This window comes from Pongo abelii, chromosome 1 (assembly GCF_028885655.2).
Source record: "Pongo abelii isolate AG06213 chromosome 1, NHGRI_mPonAbe1-v2.0_pri, whole genome shotgun sequence".
In the NCBI taxonomy this organism is placed as follows: Eukaryota; Metazoa; Chordata; class Mammalia; order Primates; family Hominidae; genus Pongo; species Pongo abelii.
The window spans coordinates 229,929,511-229,950,589 of record NC_071985.2 but is presented as its reverse complement, the minus strand read 5'-3'; the positions used below and the strand labels follow the sequence as shown (position 1 = coordinate 229,950,589).

Sequence of the window (21,079 nt, the reverse complement as noted above, 5' to 3'; positions counted from 1 at the left end):
GAAGAGCTTTGGGGAGCATATGGTGGGCAAGGAGCATTCACCCCACCTTGTGCTTTCAGGAACCCAGAGACCTCCAGTGGGGACGTCAGGTGCCCAGGTGGAAATGTGAGTGGAGGGTCCCCTCAGGTGAGGTCTCGGGCAGGTGTAAGGGTGGGTCAAGAGCCTGTGTTTATGATGAAGGCACCTCAGAGATGTCTATGTAAGGAAGCGCAGTGTGCTCCACATGCACCAGGCCAGTTGTGTGGGCTTATCCCTCCTGCAGTTTTACAGCCTGCTGTGGTGTTGTCTTTTGAAAGGGGCCAGGCAAGGGGGCGCCCATATGGAGAGCTGCATGATACAGCAGTGCAAGGGCATTGGAGGGAGGGAGGGAGGGCTCCTGAAGGAAGTCCCTGTTCAGGGAGTCTGGAGGCCTCCAAGCCCTGGGAAGCAGGGTCATCCTCCTCCAGACTGTGGTGTTAACTTTCGAATTCACCCAGCAAAGGGCAGTGGGAGGAGCCCCCTCCCCACACCAACTGCCCTCGGCTGCACGATTCACAACATCAGGGAGAGAACCAGGAGGCGTGCACCAGGCATGCACCCATGCACCTGGCATGCAGCGTGCAGGTGTTGTGGCCTTACCAGCATGTGGGCTTAGGACCCCTAAACTGGCCCTGCTGAGGAGGGGAGATGGCCATGAGGATGAGGGACTCACCTTCTCTCCCCAGGAAACGTGATAAGAGAGACAGCTCACTCTGAGGCAGAGCTAACAGCTCCCTGCAGACACCATGAGCAAATCCCTGAGCCGTCAGGGAAACAGGCCAGGACCACCCTGCCATACATCGCTCCTACAGGGAATGTGTTCTGAGTTCCAAGCACTTGCTGACACTGCATTTGCGGCTGAGCTTGGAGTGGTGAATGAGGAGGGGGTGGGCATTTTCTGTGCAGGACCTGGGATGGTGGGGAAAGAAAGGACGTTGCTCACGTGTCTCCTGGGACTGGGCCTCCAAGTTCCCCACCTACCCCTGGCAAGGAGTGGGACTGGGGAGGGGGTGGCCTACAGCTCACCCTTCAGAGTATACATGGAAATAATTATGTTACTGAGCAAACATCGCCCCAAATAAAAGCAACGAATTTGTCCTACGGAGGATTTTATAGGGAACATGAGCTAAAGGCAACATTCTAAGTGGTTGTCAGAGCAAAAAGACAATAAAGCCTGCAATTAGGTATCTAAGCCTCTTCCAAAATGCCAAATTGGATTCTTATAATTCCTTAAGATTTCTAATGTCCAATTCAGACCTGCTGGGCCAGTGCGAATGTCCCATCGATGTTAAATGCATCTCCCTTCTTATCTCCAGGGAGTTTATTTTCACAACAAATGCTCCCAGAGGTGATAAATACATGGATTGATTTTTCCACTTGTGTTTTCCAGCCAATTGTCTTTTCAGAAGAACGATGAAACATTCTGGGATAACAATCCCAGTCTCCCCAATTACTCCAATTGCCTGAAGTTGTCTTTATCCAAGCAGATTCTCTTCCCTTTTGCGGTCTTGGAGGGCTTGGGATTGGGGGAAGCTGCTCCCTGGCCTGCAGAATGCCCGTGGCCAGACCAGGTGGCCAGGACTTCATGGAGCATCCTGGATGCTATCATGCTTTCTCCCCTGGCAAGGATGGCCCCGCTCTACTCCAGACTAAACAAGGGCAGAACACACCCTACCTCCCTTGGATTGTGCCCCTAGACCCCAGGATTTGGGTCATTTCTCTCCCAGGCCACGCTTTCCACACCCAATGCCTCTGGCCGGATGTTAAAAGCAACAAGTCGACACACACATCAACTGAGAGTACTTTATTCTCCATCCTGCCTGATAAATCCTTTTGCCTGGGGCTTCATCTCTGAATTAGTGTCTTCTGGAAAAAAAGAAAAAAGCAAGCAGAAGCCTGACAAAGCAGCCATAGACAAGTCATTCCCCATTTGCGGTGTTGGGCTGCAGCTGAAGTTTCTGTCTACACATCGGGTGGAGGGGGAAAGGCTGATGGATGGAGTTGGGGGAGGGTGGGGCGAGGCCAGGTCAGGGAGTCCAAGTGGGCCCTGTCTGGGGTGAAACTTGCACCCTTCACCTGGTAGAGTCAGCGTGGCTCATCCTGTCCCTTCCTCCTTCCCTCTTCCAGAAATATGGCTTTGCCCGAGGTTCATGGCGGTCCATCCAGACCACCCTGCAAGGTGTGTGCATCACGTGGGTGACACAGTTGGGGACAGGTGTGTTGTGATGAGGCCAGGATTTGTTTTAATCAGGTTTGGTAAGACACACAGACATGGAAAAGACCTGTGAAGGAGGAAGTTTGTTATACTCGCAGATCCCTGGAAAACAGGAGGCGCCGTGTACCAGGTGGGGCCACGTGGGGAAGCACTAGGGTGGGCCAGAAGGCTAGTGGGGAGGAAGTGGTCTGCACCACTGTTCCCTGTGGTTTCTGTGGGAAGGAATGGGCGGGGCAGGGTAGGCGGGCTCAGAAAAGGCTCGTGTGGGTAATTGCTGCTGGCTCTGGGGAGAGACGCTGTCCCTAGCTCTCTGGCACCTGGATTGGGTTGACTAGGGCAGGTGGATGGTGGCCCTGGGGGGAGACCCTGATAGAGGAGGTCGTGGGGTGTGGGCTCTCGGTGGGTTGGTAGGAAAGGTGGGCTCCCAGGCCAGTCCTTTACTACCTCTAGGAATTGGCCAGGCCTGGGAGGGGCAGTTCCTCCAGGGTCAGTAAGACCCCAGAGGTCAAAGCGCCAGAAACACAGAAAATTAAAAGCATGGTGGAAGATTGAAGAAATATAACATCATCTTCCTTTCACCAAGCATACATGACAGACCAGGCGTTTTTCAAATATTCACTCACTTAATTTGTGCCATAGCCCTGAGACGTGGGAATTACACCCGTGCACAGACGGAGATGCTGAGGCTCAGAGAGCTTCAGTGCATTGTCTGTGGTCATGGAGCTGACGTGGCCCCAAGGGGTCTGTACCAGGTCTGGTCCCTGACCCTCACGGACCCCAGCCAGTGACCCTCACCAAGGCCCTGGTTGGGAAATTCAGTCTTCCGTCTCCTGCTCAGGCCCCTTCCCTGTCCCACTAGGGACTGAGCAGTGCTAAATTGATTGATTGATCCATTGATCAGTTCATTCCATGATAGGCACTGAAGGGCTTCTAGTGCTGGGTTCAGATGGCAGCCACCCAGGGAAACAGAGGCGGACTGTGAAAGAAATAGACCCTTACCCGCTAGTGCTGGCGGGGACCCCGGCCTGGAGAAATAGGTGGCGTGGCCTACACGGAAGCCAACACATAATCTGTTGTTAGATAGATGTGTGCTTTTAAGTGCAAGAGAATGGGATTGTTTCATTCATGGGAAGCCAGGTGTGGATGCGATGCAGATTTCTTCCCTGCGGGCTCTGCCTCCTGCAGGTGTGGCATAGATGGATGGGCTGTGTCGGGACAAAAGGCACCTGAGGCCTCTGAGGCACAGCTGGGCCTGAGCCCGTGGCTGCTAAAATCATTTCCAATCTCCTCCCATTTATCACCTGGCATCCGCATGTTCGAGTATTTATTTATTGTATTTATTCATGTTCTGGAATTTCACCCTGTATGCTGTGGGAACTGCCCCCCTCCCCGCAATCCAGTGAGAAAGGGCAGCCCCAGGACTGCTGGCCTCGGGGTCAGGGCACCCACAGGGTGTGCACGGGGGCTGCCAGTCCTGCATCTTGTCCTGAGCTCCATGTTGAGCTCTGCCCCGTGACCCAGTCCCTGACTGAGACCAAGTCCCCGCCAGGCACTGTAGCCCTAGCTTCAGGGGAAACCCAGAGACCACCTGGGTGAAGGGTCACCCAGAGACAATGGGGCCGTGGGTCCAGCTCCCCCCGTCCTGGTCATCCACAGGGATGCTGTCGGGGTCAGGCCCCTCCTCTCTGACTGTACCATTGCTTTGGGAAGAGATGCAGCTTTTCTATGCTAGGACTTTCAGGGGCTCAGCTGTCCCTGAACAGCGCAGGTGCCCACGATCCTGAGACGCCACAGGTTCGTGTTTGCCTCGTATAGCAGTTCCTTGTTTGCCCCTCGAGTGGCCAGGCCCAGGGCCCGGAGGAAACATTTCATGGAAAATCAGCATCTTCACCGGTGTCCTTTACAATGGAAACCACAGAATGTCCCTTGAAATCCCGTGAACACAGCTGAGTTGGAACGGAGGAAAAGCAACACGCCTTGCTCTCCCCTCTGTCCCGAAGCAACGCCTGGGCCAGGCCCTCCTCTCAGCTTCCCTTCAGGAACCACCTCCTGGCAGAGTCCTTCCCACAGTGGGGACAGGGGCAGAGGCTCAGGGGGGGCCACAGTGGCTGCTCTGGGGTGCGACAAACCACTGATGTCACTGATGGTCACTATGACAGAGTCTTGGCCCTGGCTGGTTGAACACTGAACCTTCAAGGGAAGGGACCTTGGGGAAGCAGAGCTCTGGATGGGTGGGGGCATCTTTCGCTGAGTAATTCAGCGAAAACCCCAGCCCCCATGGCTGTGTGCAGAGAAATCTGTATTTTTAGTAGAGATAGGATTTCACCATCTTGGCCAGGCTAGTCTCGAACTCCTGACCTTGTGATCCACCCGCCTCAGCCTCCCAAAGTGCTGGGATTACAGGCGTGAACCACCATGGCTGGCCTGTACCAGCCACATTTCAAGTGCTCAGTAGTTAGATGTGTAGTGCAGAGAATGTTTCCATGGTTCCAGAAAGTTCTATGGGGCAGCAGGGCCGTCTATACCTCACTTACATAGTAAGTTTATTGTTTATGTCCTCAATTGGAACATGAGCCACCCATGAGGACAGAAATTATCATCTAGTTTGTCCACGGCTATGTTTCTGGCTCTAGAAAAGTCTCTGGCATCCAGTAGACTCTCATAGGTGTCTTTCAAAAGGATGACCATGCAGCTGGGATGAGCTTAGACCTGCCTTCAAGATGCCCCCCTTCGTGTCCCTCCACGTCCCCTGCAGCACCCCTGCAGTAACACTGGACAGACAGCCCTCATTTCTGCAGGACCCCATGGGTGTTGCTCTCCCAATGTTCAGCAGACCTCCTCCTGCAGGGGTGATGGGGCATCCCTGCTGGCCTGGGGGTAGGTGTGGCTGTGGGACTTGCGTGGCTAGTGTGTAAGTGGCAGTGACCTGGCTCAGCTCCAGGTGGATGCTCAAAGGGCCAGCATGTGATTCGCTTTCCTTTGTTTCCCTGGGCCACTGCCATGTCACTGGCATGACCCAGATAGGGGCTGCTCCATTGTTGGCAGAATCGGATCCCCTGCCCTGTAGACAGAGTGGAAAAGTGGAATAATAGATAAGTCTCTCATGTCAAAGCCACTGAGATTTGGAGGATGTTTGTTATGCAGCTCAACCTAGTCCTCCATGACCAGCACAAGTGCTTACTCTGAGTCCAGCACCAAGAGCTTCCACACACTGTGAAGGGCATTCTCTGGTGACCAGCCCCATTGCAGGTGGGTAAACTGAGGTTCACGGAGTCGCAGTGATAGCCTAAGGTCAGATCCTTGTGCTCCTCCTGCATCTCCCTGCTGCTGCTCCTCTATGGCCTCATTTCCTCATCCGACTACAGGCTCCAAGCCGAAGTAAGGTCCATGTTGTAATCATTTCTTATATATTAGATTATATATATTATATTATATTATATATATTATATTATATTATTTATATTATATTATATTATTTATATTATATTATATTATATTATATTATATTATATATCCCCGGAGCTGCACTTGAGGCTGGATTACATGAGGAGCTGGAAGCAAGTTAGAGGACATGCGGGAGCTGCAGTGAGGGCTGCTACTGCAGCCAGTTCCTGGCTGGGGGCTGGCATCTCCCTCCACTCACTGTGGGACTAGCAGATATGACACTCCAGCTGTGGAGGCTGCCGGGGGCTGGGTGGGGCACAGTTGCAGAAGGCTGTGGACTCTCCCATTGGGAGAGTTTCTTTCCCTGGCACCCACGTTGCCCTTTTCTGGTGCTCTGTTTTTCACCGGATTCCCATGGAATCCGAGGGGCAGTGGTCTCAACTGCATATTTTTCATGTACAGACTTTGCAGTGCCGCTTGTATCCCATTAGTTCTGACCTGCTCTTTCTCTCTCCCTCCCTTTCCCTTTCACACACTAGTTTAACATCACAATTCAAGACTAGTAAACAGTCTGCATCCTCAAGCAGTATCTTTTCTACATTCTGCTCTTGGGTGGAGTGAAAGCATTCATTATCAGCTTGATGTTTAAACATTTCCTCCTTGCCTGGGCACTGAAACCATCAGCATCAATACTCACCCGGGAAGCATGCAGGTTTCCCTCCGTGGCTGTGCCGGTCTCATTCCCAGTGAATGGGTACTTGGTCAGGCCCGGAGTGCTCAGATCCCCCCAGGGATGTGGGGATGTGGCACACTTTGCTTTATAAAGTCCACTGAGCCACTGCATGCCCCGTTCCCTTCTCCACAACCTGGAATACTCTGCACATCCACCTGAGGTCCCTCAAAGCAGGGACTGGCCTGAGTGAGCTCCAGGCAGGAGGGGGTTGTTCCGAGCAAGGAGAGAGAAAGCTCATGTTCTTTGAGATTTTCCCCAAGGCAGGCTGGTGTCCACTGGAGCAGGCCCAGCCTCAGGCCCAGCCCCCACCTTGCAGTCTTCCCATCCTTAGAACATCTCTTCCCCAGGCCCTCACGGGCTGAGTATCCCCAAGGGCAGAGAGCTTTCCTTTCCCTCATTGTGGAAACTCCTGGAGAGCTCCCTGATGGTCTGATCAAAGGACTCAGCACTCTGCAAACTGCACAGGTGCACACAGTTGCCTAAAGAACACAGGGCTTCGTGGGACCCTTGTGCACAGTCACTGGCCTGCAAAGGTTGTGGGGCTTTGTTGGGGTCCTGTGGCCAATCCAGTGAGAGTTCCCAGTCTACAGGGATCGCATCCAAGTGTAGGACCCTCTGCCTGCTGTTACTTTCCGTTCATCCATCCCCCAAATCCTACACTTGTGTGAGGATGTACACACGTGTGTGTGTGTGGGTGTGTGTATGTGTGCATGGCCAGAGTCCAAGGGGAAAACATGCAAAGACACCTCAGCTGAAGACTAGAATAATTGTACATTACCCACCCCAGCTGCAGGAGGTGTGCTCTGGATGCGGAATTTGCTTCTGTGACTAAGAAGGGAGGTGAGCCCCCGACAAGCTGGCTCCCCACCTGAGTGAACTGTGACTCAGAACCAGGCATGGAGGAAAAACATCTAGCACAGTAGAGTGGGCAGTCTCCAAGGCTCTCAGAAAGAACCCAGGATGAGTCTTCCCCACCCCAAGGCTTCCTCTTCTTCCTGGCTCCTGCAGACATGGAGGCTGTTGTTGGGGAGGGCTCTGGCCACCTGATCTGTGGCTTCCATATCTGTCGTGGGATTTGAAGGCCCCCAGTGATGTGGCAAAGAGCAAAAGGGAGGAAGAAAGGGGCCTGAGATGCTTCCCCCAGCAAGGTTCCTGGGCAGGGAAGCTGTGGCCCTGGGCTTCTGCCTGGCTGAGCTGTGAAAAGACAGAAATGGAAGATGAGGGAATTGAGGGAGGACCTGCTGTGGTGATCATGAAGCCAGGCCCGAGGCAAGAGCTGGCCAAGAGGAGTCCCTGCTTGGGAGAGTGGCCAGGATGCTATGGGGGAGGGAGAAACTGCAGAGAATTGTCCCCTGGGGCTGGGTCAGGGTCCATATAACTTACAGGATCATAGGAGGGCTGAGGGTCCAGGCTGGGTGTCCAGGCCCCAGTCTCTAAGTCCCTCTGCAGCAAGGAGAGCCAAGGCATCCCCATCTGGCGATGATCAGAGAGGTGGGTCCATGGCTGCCAGCTCCCGTACCAGCCTCTATTCTGTGCCACAACGTGGCCCTCAGGCTCTGCTGCCTTCTAAGCTGACTGAGGACCACAGGATCTAGACATCTGACCGAAGCACCAAATCTCTCCTAAATCTCCCTCTGAGCCCTGGTCAGACAGGGGGTGCTCAGACCAATGAAGGGCAGGCAAGCCCCAGACTGGGGCTTAGCCTGGGAGGGTTCTTGGCTTCATTCAGGAAAGAATTCAAGAACAGCTGGTGGTAGAAGAAAACAGCTTTATTGAGGCCACCACATTCCAGCTCCATGACTACTCCTGCAGGGCTGGGCTACCCCACAGGCAGCATGCTGGGAGCAGCAGTGCAAGGACAGCGCTGCAGGTATATTTATACCCACTGTCAATTACATGCAAATTTAGGGTCAGATTATGCATACATTTTTAGAAAAATGGTAGTAACTTCCTGGTCATTGGATCCTTGCCCTGGAAAGGGGAGGTAATGTTCAGGTATTGCCATGGCAACAGTAAACTGACATGGCACACTGGTGGGCATGGCTTATGGAAAGTGGCTTCCAACTCGTTTTTATTTTAGCGAGTCCTCAGTCTGGTCTGGTGCTTGAGCCCTGCCTATGAAGTTGAGTCCTGCCTCCCACCTCAAGACCACCCAGGCATGCAGGGGTGTGGAAACCTGCAAGGGGGTTTCCAGGCCTCAGAGCGGGGACGCTAGGGAGAAGGTGCCAAGACGTGGGCTTGGGTCTTCCTGCCCTGCCAGGCAGAATGGATGCTGAAGCAGCTGATGGGCTTCGTGCATGTATTAGTCTGTTTTCATTCTGCTGATAAAGATATACCTGAGACTGGTAATTTATAAAGAAAAAGAGGTTTAATGGCCTCACAGTTCCACATGGCTGGGAAGGCCTCACAATCATGGTGGAAGGTGAAAGGCACATCTTACATGGCAGCAGACAGGAGAGAATAAGAACCAAGACCACCACCCTTATAAAACCATGAGATCTTGTGAGACTTACTCACTGCCGTGAGAACAGCATGGGGGAAACTGCCCCTATGGTTCAATTATCTTCCATCAGGTCCCTCCAACAAGACGTGGGAATTATGAGAGCCACAATTCAAGATGAGATTTGGGTGGGGACACAGCCAAACAGTATCAGTGCATGTGCAGCAGACGCAGTTCTCAACAAAGTGCCTGGTCTCACGTGACCCTCGAGGTGCACTGGAGAGCAGGCAGCATCCATAGGATGGGAGTGGAGGAGCTGAGGTCCAGGCAGGCCGGCAGAGGGGAGGTGACGAAGTTGGGACTCATGCCTAGGCTGTGTGCCTCCCAAGCCTGAAAGCCTTGTTTGGGTGCCATGCTGACTGGCAGTGGAGGTGACATCCTCACCACAGAACAGGCGTGGAAGAGCCATAGGGCCTTGGGAATGGCAGTCTGCCTGGTGGTGGGGCATTTGTCTGGGCACTGGAAAATAGGTGGCCCTTTGCATGCATGGTTAGCAGGGACCTGAGAGGGCTGGCAGGAGTGTCAGGCATATTTTGTCAGCTCTTCTGAGCTGCCTGTGAAGTGCAATCGACAACTGTGCCACCTCAAAGGGTAGGAGGGTCAGATAAGTGAGACAGGCAAGAGCTTCAATACAATTCCTGGCACATGATGTGAGCTCAGGAACACACAGCCGTTCCTACTGTCATTATTATTGTCAGAATTTGGCTATTTGGAGATTGGTGCAGAGAATTAAGCACATATAAAATGCTCAGCGCAGAAATAAAAGCTCTTTGTTTCTGACAGCTCAGAACTGCCTAGTGTGGACTGGGCTGATGGTGGGTTCTTTGCAGAACTAGCTGGCCTCAGAGCAGGGACACTAGTGAGAAGCATCTGGTTCAGGTGTGGACAGCCCAGAGAGGCGTCTCAGTCCCTTCCAGCAACATGGGGGATTCCAAGCCCCTCCTGTGTCTGCCCTTCTGAAGTCTCTGCCCTCTTTTTAGAAGCAACACTGTCCTCTGACTTGAACCTGGTGTTTTTTTCTTCTTGGCCCCAGTGAGCTATGCCAGGTGGCCACAAATGCAGAGCCTTGGGTGTCCCTCTCATTCCCAAGGAGAGGCCTTTTCCCTGTAGTCTCTGCATGTGCTGGGCACCCTGCCAGAGCCAACATCTTGTTCATCTTCCTCTTCCAGCTCCCTCAGTGACCAAAATGGACTTTTCTGCAGAATGTGGAGACTCAAGGCTTGCCCATTGCTGGAGCAGAGGAGAGGCTTCCCTGGATACCTCTGCAGGTGTCATGAGGGCTGCTGTCCTGTCCTCGCGGCCGAGATAAAAGCCCTTCAGTGATGCCAGTACATGCCTGGGGGATTGAGGAGGTGACATGGGTGAAGAACACTCATTTGGGTAAAAGAGAAAAACATGTACAAATTGCCCTTAATGGAAGCCAAACGCCCTCTTGGTGCTTGGACCCACATGTAAAAGTTACCCATCAAAATTTAGGTGTCGAGGAGGTGGCTGCAGGGATGCAGGCTTATGTTTTTCCTGCAGGGATGGCCACGATTTGGATATTTCAAAGAAGAGAGAGTGGGAGTCCATTGAGCCCAGAGCCCTCTCTGCTGTCACTGAAGCTGTCATCTCCTGGTCCCCAGGCTGGCAACTGCCCTATTTCTTTCGCCCGCCACCAGTGTGACCAAGTGTGTTCAAGCTGAACTCCTCCCTGGACAGCGGCGTGTGCGGCCATCTCAACGTCTCAATCGCCTGTAAGGAAAGATGTGTCTCTCCTGCTTTTTTTCAAACTGCAGTGGCATCTTTGGGGTGTGAATGATGGATCAAAGCCGCATTTCTTCTGCACCCCTCTCCCTTTCAACGGAGGCAGTGTGCTTAGATGGCAAGCATTGTTTTTTAGCCCCTCAGGTGTGCTTGGAGGAGGCACTGGCTGGGCTTCCCTGCAGGAACAACAAGTCTTTTGGTGACTCTCCTGAGCTTGACAAATAGCCCTGTCTGCCCCGATGACAGGGGCCCGTGTGCTGGGGAAAGAGCAGCAGGAGTGACTCACAACAGATAGGTTTTCTTTTCTGAGTCAGAGTCTGCTTGTGGGGAGTGGATGCCAGAGAACATGGAAGCCAATTAAAGGCCATTGAAAAATTGGGTTGAAAAAAAGCCCCCTAAAGACAGGGCCTGTTACAGCTGGCAGGTATTCTGGGATGTGGGGATGGAAAGAACACTTTTCTGCAGTAGCCCATGTTGGGGCTGTGTGGCCGCGGCCATGGAGGGCAGACGCAGCCTCTCCACGAGGCCACCCACACTCCAGTGACGGTCACACCAGAAGGTGGGCTCAGCGTGGAGGGACTGGGGAGAATGTGTTGGGCAGTTTATTCGTCACTTTTTGGAAAAGGATCTAGGGATATCACGGTTGCTCTGGGTGTCCAGGATGGGGTGCATGGAGTGGGAGCCGGGCGGGAGCAGTGGCTTCTTTCGAGCATATGGTGCCACCAGCCCTGCCCTCTCCCTTCTCATAGGACCCCTGTCTCGGCTCCCTCTCCTCTGAGAGGTTCCTAGCTCGGCCTTCCAAGACCACCCTAGGTGACCAGAGATGGCTTCTTGTTCCTGCAGACCTTCAAAACCAGCCCTGGTGGGCAGGGCAAAGGGCAGGGCACAGTCACAGTGTGGGTGGAGATGGAGTAGAGAGTTTTCCTGGAACCAGTTAGACTCCTGGGGGAGACTCCCAGCAGAGCTGGTGGCCACTCCCAGGCTATGCTCTCGGACATGGCCCCTGGCCACCTGTGGCAATGTAAATTTAAATTCTTATGAATGCAGTTACATAAAAAATTAAATTCCTCAGACATAGGAGTCACATTTCAAATACTCAGTAGCCACGTTGTGAACACTCATCCACGCAGAAAATTCCATTAGACACTGCTGCTGTCTCTAATCTTACTCCTTGCCTGCTTACAACTTCCTGGTCAGCACCCTGGCCAGGGCTGCCGTCCTTTCTCCACCAAGCTGAGACCCAGAGGTTTCTCAAGGACTGGTGATGACACTGTCTGCCTGTCACTGAGTGTCCCCGGGGGCCGCGTGACAGAGCAGACTGCCTGAGGGACAGCAAGAGTGGCTCTTTGGGTGTCTGGGGGTGGGGCCATGTCCTCTCAACGGATTTGGGGTAGGAGGGGTCCAAGAAGCCAGGGCCCTACCTCCCGCTGGGACCCACCCAGAGGAAGGAGATATTGGAGGCGTCTTGCTGGTCCAGGATGCTTGCTGGCTGGGGCTCAGGGTGAGGCATGGAGCCAGTCCACTGTCTCACTGGGACAGGTGGCCTGTCCCAACAAGAACAACAAATGTATGGTCTATCTTCCCTCAACCGCGTCCCTGCTGCACCTGGGCCAGCCACTGGCTCCCTTTTGAAACTCCTTCCTCTCCAGGGGCCTCCAGTGTCCCAGCAGTCCCTCTAGGAGCCCTCCTCCAGTTCAGCTGTAGGACAGGGTGGGAAGCTGCCTGTTCTGGGGGGGCTCAGAACTAGTGGTCTGCCTGAGAGTGAGTGGGACAGTTCAGCACACTGCTCATTGTCAAATGCCATCAACAGGGCAACAGATGAACTCTACTACAGCCATTCAATCCAAGGACACTGGCTGGGGATGGCGTGCACCCCAGGCATGGGCATGGTGTGCTAGAACTCCCAGTCTGGAGGGGGAGTGAAGCGCATACAGCCCTGGGGAAGCCATAGTGCCCAATATTCACCTGACCCATTGTTCTATAGGCCAGCGCATCTCCTCCAAGAACCTGGTGCTGCGCAGGGGCTGTGCTTCTGCACCTTGGCAGTGCGGGACATAGCCTTTTCTGTGTTGAGAATCCCTGACCTGTGCTTCACCTCTGGAGCTGCCGAGGGTTTTCCCGTTTGCGTCTCAAGGCCTTGGGTAGGCACAGGTGGCACCTTTGGGAGGTGACAGCAGTGGTGGCGAGGAGTGGGGCAGGGAGCAGGGGTGGTATTAGTGGGAGAGCGGGGTGGGCTTGGGCTCACATCCTCACTCCACTTCGTCTCTGAGTCTGTTGCATCGCCTTTAAAATGGGCAGTCATAGTGATCTTGCTGGCTGCTGTGGGATTCACACAAAGAAACAGAAAGCAGCCCAGCACCTGGAAGGAATGTGGAGGCTGACAGCTTGGTATCAGCATGTCTGCCTTGGGTTTTCGTTCTGCCACTGTGCACAGCTCGGGGGATCTCAGGGGAGTCACCGAGTCTCTCTGGGTCCAGGAAAACCCCTTGCTCCAAGGGCTTATGGTACACTACCTGTGGGTAATGCACACAGGCATGTTGCATCGTGCCAGGAAAAGTTGAGATGCTCAAGAAGGGGTAGATAGCTTCTGTGCTAGAATGATTCCTTCCTGTGTTCTGTTGTTATTTGCATACCATTCTTCAGTTTGTTTCTAAGTTATTTTTTATTTTTTGAGACAGAGTCTCTCTGTTGCCCAGGCTGGAGTGCAGTGGCGTGATCTCAGCTTGCTGCAACCTCTGCCTCCTTGGCTCAAGCGATTCTCCTGCCTCAGCCTCCTAAGTAGCTGGGATTGCAGGTGCCCGCCACTATACCTGACTCACTTTTTCTGTTTTTAATAGAGATAGGGTTTCACTGTGTTGGCCAGGTTGGTCTCAAACTCCTGGCCTCAAGTGATCCGCCCACCTCGGCCTCCCGAAGTGCTGGGATTACAGGCCACACCCAGCCTGTCTGTAAGTTATTTTAAACAGTGCTTTATGGGGGCATAGTCTCAATACTGTAAAATGCACAGTTTCAAATGAAATGTTAGTTGAATTTTGACAACGGAAACTTACCCAGATTGAGTGAACATTTTTATCATGCCAGAAAGACCCTGCCCTTGGCAGCCGTCTCCCCTCCCGACCCCATCTGCAGGCAGCCATTGATCTGACTTTCATCACCTTAGATTCGTCCTGCTTGTTCTTGAACTTCATATAAATGGAATCATGCCATCTGTACTCTGTCTTGTCTGGCTTCCTTCATCCCACTCATGTTTTCAAGACTCATCCAAGTGGCTGCATGCATCAGCCATTTTTTCTTTATTTTTCTCCCTCTTTCCTCCCCTTCTTTCTGAGTAGAATTCATTGAATGGATATACTACAGTTTGTTGATCAATTCTGTTGTTGATGAGCATTGGGGTTTTTCCTAGTTTTTGGCTACTACAAATAAAGTTGCTATGAACGTACATTCTTGTACAAGTATTTGGTGGGCCTATTTATCGTTGTTATAGACCTAGAAGAATTCCTGGATCTTAGGGTAAATGTATGTTCAGCCATATAAGAAACTGTCAAAAAGCTTTCCAAAGTGGTGTAACCATCCCCACACATGCACCAGTAACGGGTAAGTATTCCAGCCTACCCACACCCTCGCCAGCTCTGTGGCTTTCGGGATTTGTAATTTTTGCCATTGTGGTGGTGTGTAGTGGTTCTTTACTGTGGTTTTAATTTGCATTTCTCTAATGGTCAGGGATGTTGAGCAACTTTTCCTGTGGTTGTTATGCATTCTGTTATCTTGTGCCCTTGAAATAAGGTAGACTCAATCTTCCGACTTTACTCTTTATTTCAATCATATCTTGACCACTTATTCTTGTTAAGTCTTTTGCAGATTTAGAGGGAAGTTGTCTCTTTATTATTGATTTGTGATAGACTTTTATGTATATATCCAGGGTGTAGGCTTTTTGTCTGACATATATATTACAAATACTGGCTTTCACTCCATGGCTGATTTTGCTGCTGTCCTTTGATGAACAAAAGGCCTAAATTTATAAGAAATTGGTTTTTTTCCTTTTATGGGTAGAGCATTTGTGTCCTAAGGGATTATTGTGTGCCCCAAGACCACAAAGATCCTCTTCTATGTTTTCTACTAGAGATTTATAGTCTTAACTTTCACATTTAAGCTTATGACCTATATTGAATTAATTTTTGTATATGGTATAAGGTAGGAGTGAATGATTATTTTTACTCATGTAGATGTGCAGTTACTTACATATAACTTATCGAAAAGACGTTCCTTTGCCCATGGCATTCTTTTGGTGCCTTTTAAAAAACTAGTTCACACACACACACACACACATACACACACATGTGCATACATATACATTTATTTATACATGCACAAATGCACACACACTTTTGGAGTCACTGCTTTGTTCCATTGATCTATTTGTTTAATTCCTTTACTCATACTACACTATCTTAATTACTATAACTTTATAGTAAATCTTGAATTATGGTAGATTAAATCCTCTGACTTTATTTTATTTTTTCAATAATACCCTATTTATTCTTAGCCTTTTAAAATTTTCATATAACATTTTAAATTAACTTGTCAATTCCTACCAAACATTCTGCTGGAATTTTGATGAAAATCACAGTGAATCTGTAGGTCAACTTGTGGAGAATTGACTGCTTAGTAGTGTAAACTCCTCCCATCCATGGTCTCTCTCCATATATTTAGGCCTTTTAAAATTTCTCTCAGCACTGTTTTGTGGTTTTAAACATGCCAGCTACATACGCTTTTAAACATATCATAACCATGTTTATGGTTACACTTTTCCACAGGCTGTACAGGTGGCATGGCTGGGGAAACCTCAGGAAACTTACAATCATGGAGGAAGGTGAAGGGGAAAAAAGTACATCTTCATGTGGCCACAGGATAGAGAGAAAGGGAAAGTGCTACACATTTTACAACAATCAGATCTTCGGAGAACTCACTCACTATCACAAGAACAGCAAGGGGGAAGTCCACCCCCATGATTCAGTCACCTCCCACCAACACTGGAATTAGAATTCAACATGAGATTTGAGTGGGGACACAGAGCCAAACCATATCATTCTGCTCCTGGCTCTTCCTAATCTCATGTCCTTCTCACATTTTAAAACACAATCGTCCCTTCCCAACAGTCCCCCACAGTCTTAGTGCATTCCCACATTAACTCAAAAGTCCAAGTCCAGTGTCTTATCTCAGACAAGGCAAATCCCTTCCTCCTATGAGTCTGCACAATAAAAAACAAGTTAGTTACTTCTGAGATACAATGGGGGTACAGGCATTGGGAAAATGCTCCCATTGGAAAAGGGGAAAATTAGCCAAAATAAAGGGGCTACAGGCCCCATGCAAGCCTGAAATCCAGCAGGGCAGTCATTAAATCTTAAACCTCCAAAATAATCTCCTTTTACTCTATGTCTCACATCCAGGGCACACTGATGGAAGAGGTGGGCTCCCATGGCCTTGCACAGCTCCTTAATGAGCTGACATTGAGTGCCTGCAGCTTTTCCAGATGCATAGTGCAAGCTGTCAGTGGATCTACCATTCTGGGGTGTGGAGGACAGTGGCCCTCTTCCTACAGATCCACTAGGCAGTGCCCCAGTGGGGACTCTGAGTGGGATCTCCAATCCCACATTTTACCTCTGCACTGCCCTAGTAGAGGTTCTCCATGAGGGTTCTGCCCCTGCAGCAGACTTCTGCCTGGATATCTACTCATTTCCATAATCCTCTGAAGTCTAGGTGGAGGCTCTCAAACTTCAACTCTTGCCCTCTGTGCACCTGCAGGCACAACACCACGTGGAAGCTGCCAAGGCTTGGGGCTTGCACCCTCTGAAACAATGGCCCCAGCTGTACCTTGGCCCCTTTTAGCCACAACTGAAGCTGGAGTGGTTGGGATGCAGGGCACTGTGTCCTGAGGCTGCACAGAGCAGTGGGGCCCTGAGCCTGATCCACAAAACCATTTTTCCCATCTAGGCCTCCAGGCCTGTGATGGGAGGGGCTGCTGTGAAGGTTTCTGAAATGCCCTGGAGGCATTTTCCCCATTGTCTTGGCTATTAACATTTGGCTCCTCTTTACTTATGCAAATTTCTGCAGTCTTGAATTCCTACCCATAAAATGGATTTTTGTTTTCTACCACATGGTCAGGCTGCAAAATTCCTAAACTTTTATGCTCTGCTTCACTTTTAAATATAAGTTCCAGTGTCAGATCATCTCTTTGCTGACAAATATGAGCATACACTATTGGAAGCAGCCAGGCCATGTCTTGAATGCTTTGCTGCTTAGAAATTTCTTTTGCCAGATACCCCCTAAATAATCTCTCTCAAGTTGAAAGTTCTACAGATCTCTAGAGCAGGGGCACAATGCCATCAGTCTCTTTGTTAGAGCATAGCAAGAATGACCTTTACTCCAGTTCCCAATAAGTTCCTCATCTCCATCTGAGACTACCCCATCCTGGACTTCACTGTCCATATCACTATTAGCAGTTTGGTCACAACCATTCAACAAGTCTCTAGGAATTTCCAAACTTTCCCTCATCTTCTTGTCTTCTTCTGAGCCCTACAATCTGTTCCAACTTCTGCCTGTTACCCAGTTCCACAGTAACTTCCACATTTTCAGGTATCTATATAGTAATCCCTAACTCCTGGTATCAATTTTCTGTATTAGTCCATTCTTGCACTGCTATATGGAACTACGTGAGACTGCGTAATTTATAAAGAGAAGAGATTTAACTGACTCACAATTCCACAAGCTATACAGACAGAATGGCCTCAGGAAACTTACAATCATGGCAGAAGGTGAAGGGGAAGCAAGCACATCTTCATGTGGCCAGCAAGAGAAAGAAAGAAAAGGGGGAAGTGCTGCATACTTTTACAACAACCAGATCTTGTGGAAAGTCACTATCATGAGGACAGCAAGGGGGAAGTCCACCCCCATGATTCAGTCACCTCCCACCAGGCCCTTCCTCTAACACTAGAATTGTAATTCAACATGAAATTTGGATGGGGACACAGCCAAACCATATCACAGTTTAACCTTTTTCATTAAGAATACTCATGGCTTGGACTTTGAGGTCATTGTTTGGCAAATATTTGGTCCTCTTCCCCTGTACTGTGAGTAGAGGGTACTTCCTTGCCCATGTAAAGTTGGGGTTGGCCACAAGAGTTCCTTTTGCTAAAGGAAATGTGGTAGACCCAAGGCAAGGCAAGCCAAGGCCATAAATGAGCTCATGCTGTTTGGCCTCTTGTAATCTAGGGATCCTCATGGGAAGGGCTTCCCATGAAGCCTGGGCTTAGAAATGAACACATGTGGTTGAACTTGCATCCAATTGTACAGTCTGCAGTTAATTCACCTGCATGAAGCAGAACATCAGAGCCACCCATCTGGTTCTGCCTAGGTCAACCAAACCAACCAAACCTAGGTCAACCTGTGAAGCCATGAGCATCAGAGTATGTGCTAATTGCTGTAAGGCTCTGAGTTTTGGGATGATTTGTTATGCAACATTTCTGTGGACATTGCTATTGCTGACAAATACAGCCATCATAGGATTAATACTTCTATTAGGCATTCAAAGGGATATGTCCTGGAGGAGCGAGGGAGCTGTGTGAATCTGGAGGAACTTATAATCGTGGGAGACATCAGCACATAAATTTGTGGGCCTGGATGAGACTACCAAGGCAGAGTGTGCATAGAGAGAAGACAGCTGGATTCAGAGCCCTGTGATGAGGGATAGATGAAGAGGGTCTAGAAGAGGAAGCAGGTGAGTAATGGGAAAAATAGGTATGTGAATCTTTGCAGTCTTGAAGAAATTATTTCATAAAACAAAAGGTGATCAACTGTATGAAAATTAAAGAAGACCACCCCATGAGAACAAGCAGAGGCTTTCCATTCAGAGCTTGCTGTAGCAAAGGAGTTGACCGCCATCACCTGCTTTTGGCAAAGACCCAAAGACAGGCAGAGGGATGGGAGAACTTTACAGTGGAAAACAGAGACAGCTTCAGGTGCATCCTGATTGGAGGCCATTGGCCTGGAGGAGCAGAAGGTGGGCTGAATAGATAGGGGCAGATGTCTTCTGTGATGGGTTTGGGGAACATAAGGGGCTTTCTCTACTTGGCCCTAAGTTGGAAAAGAGGCAAAAATTAGGGAAGCTGCAGTCATTGGCCAAGTCCTGACTGTTCTGGGCCAATGGCTGCAGAACTGATAGGTTGGAGTGCCCTGGCTGTTTGTCTGTTCAGTCCCTCAACTGTATCAAAAGCTGTCCAGAGTTTGAGCAAAATGAGAAGAGAGCATTGGCAATGCCTGATCATTGGTGAACAAGTGGGCAGTGGGAGGAAGGGAGCCTGGATGTGAGATGGAGAACACAGAAAATGGAGGGATGGCTGCAAAGGGGAGCAGTGTGAGTGGGTGGTGGCTGGAGGGGAACATGCAGTCAAGGGGTTCTGTACTTCTGTTGTCATTACTTTGGAATGGGCTATTCCAGCATGTTTGTAGGCAGATGGGAATCATCCCCCAGGGAGGAAGAAATTGAAGAGGCAAGAAGGAGAAGGAAAAGTGAGGATAAGAGAGGTGGGATTCAGAGTGCTGGGGGAACCTGGAGTGGGTTGAATAGGGCACCCTTGGAAATCATGGCCTCCCAGAACCTTAGAATGTGACCTTATTTAGAAATAGTGTCTTTGTAGATATTATTAGTTAAGGACCTTAAGATGAAATCATGCAGGATTTTCGGATAGATAGAACCTTATAATGACTAATGTCATCATAAGAAGAGAAGACACAGAGAAGAAGGTGAGGTGGAGATGGGGTCAGAAACTGGAGTGATGGTGTCTGTAAGCCAAGAAACAGCTCGGACGGAGGGATGGAGGGCTGCCACCAGGAGCCTGGGAGAGGCGTAGCATAGAGTCTCCCTGCAGCCACCAGGAGGAACCAGCCCTCCCACACCTTGATCCTGGACTTCTGGTCTCTAGAACTGTGAGAGAATAAATGTATGCTGTTTTAAGCCACCCGGTTTGTGACAGTGTGTTATGGCAGCCCAATTCTGTCTCCCTCCCTGAATCCACCGGCGGCCCGGGTAGGAGTTAGAGGGGGAGGTGCCTTATCACCATTGCTCATTGCTTCTCCTCATCCGTTGGGAAAGTGGGAGAGGAACTGGGTTTTCCAACATTTCATTTAAATCTGACACCAACTGGAGTTAGTATAGACTCAGAGTAGAGGACACAGTCCCACAAGACTGTCCCCCACTGCAGACACCAAGCACAAGTCCCAGGTTGTGACCTGTATGTACTTCTGATCCACCTGCATAAATGACCCCCTCCTTGGGTGTGAGAATTTACTGTTAGGGCTCACAGAACTCAAGGAAACACTTAACTTAGGTTTACCAGTTTACTGTTTAATAAAGGGTAAGATAGATGAAGAGGGGCACAGGGCGAGGTCCAGAGGATCCCCATGCAGGAGCTTCTTTCCCTGCAGAGTTGGGGTGCACTCCCTCCCAGCGTGTGGATGTGTTCTTGTTCACCAGCCTGGAAGTTTCCCGAACTCTGCAGTTCAGGGATTTTCATCACATAAGCACGATTCATTATGAACTCCATCTCCAGCCTGTCTCTCCTCTCCACACTGGTCTCTTGAGTGACCAGCGGCCATCCAGGAACCCACAAAGAGTCACCTCATTACACCAGAAGACGCTCCTGTCACTCAGGAAATTCCGACGAATTTAGCAACTCTGTGTCAGGAAACAGGGTCAAAGACCAAATACTAGAACAAAAGATTCTCCCAGCACCCCTACTGCTCAAGAAATTCCAACAGTTTTAGGAGCTCTGTGCATGGAACAGGGGGCGGAGATCAAATATACATACACATATACATACACATATACATATACATATACATATACACATACACGTGTGTGTATGTATAAACATATTTTTTATACACACAGACACACACACACACACACACACATTTTTTGAGATGTGGTCTCGCTCTGTCACCAGGCTGGAATGCAGTGGTGCCATCTCGGCTCACTGCAGCCTCTGCCTCCCCGGTTCAAGCGATTCTTCTGCCTCAGCCTCCTGAGTAGCTGGGACTACAGGCATGCACTACCATGCCCAGCTAATTTTTGTATTTTTAGTAGAGATGGGGTTTCACCATATTGGCCAGGATGGCCTCCATCTCTTGACCTCATGATCTGCCTGCCTCAACCTCCCAAAGTGCTGGGATTACAGGTGTGAGCCACCACACCTGGCCCAAATATACATATTTTTATGATGTCACAGCCACAGGGAGAATTTGCTGGGCAGGCCCTGCTCCTGGGGGAGGCCTGCCTGGCCTCATGTGGGTTGAATCTGGGAGAGGATTAGGAAGCCCGCACAGTCCCCATCTCGGCTTCACTGCCCTGTCGTCTCACTCTGCTTGATGCCAGCTGTCACACTTGGGGTTTTGTTTCTTGGGTGATTCTAAACGTGGTGTCCCTTAT

The 21,079-nt window shown here is 50.3% G+C and overlaps 3 long non-coding RNA genes across 4 annotated transcripts; 1 reads left to right on the top strand and 2 right to left on the bottom strand.

Annotated features, from left to right (window-relative positions):
• Window positions 1–1,803: 1,803 nt before the first annotated feature.
• On the bottom strand, window positions 1,804–4,321 carry LOC129052261 (uncharacterized). Its single transcript, XR_008517233.1, has 3 exons — window positions 3,929–4,321; window positions 3,233–3,280; window positions 1,804–1,884 (listed from the first exon to the last, which is right to left on the bottom strand). It is a non-coding gene; the product is annotated as an uncharacterized LOC129052261 (long non-coding RNA).
• Window positions 4,322–4,385: 64 nt separating this feature from the next.
• On the top strand, window positions 4,386–16,007 carry LOC129052264 (uncharacterized). Of its 2 annotated transcripts, none has more exons than XR_008517234.1 (3): window positions 4,386–4,770; window positions 5,254–5,482; window positions 6,157–8,202. It is a non-coding gene; the product is annotated as an uncharacterized LOC129052264 (long non-coding RNA). The 2 variants fall into 2 exon arrangements; XR_008517235.1 differs by lacking the exon at window positions 6,157–8,202 and adding an exon at window positions 15,411–16,007 and having other exon boundaries at window positions 4,446–4,770.
• Window positions 16,008–19,975: 3,968 nt separating this feature from the next.
• LOC129060528 (uncharacterized) lies at window positions 19,976–20,804 on the bottom strand. The gene is made up of 2 exons (XR_008527338.1): window positions 20,565–20,804; window positions 19,976–20,326 (listed from the first exon to the last, which is right to left on the bottom strand). It is a non-coding gene; the product is annotated as an uncharacterized LOC129060528 (long non-coding RNA).
• Window positions 20,805–21,079: the final 275 nt, after the last annotated feature.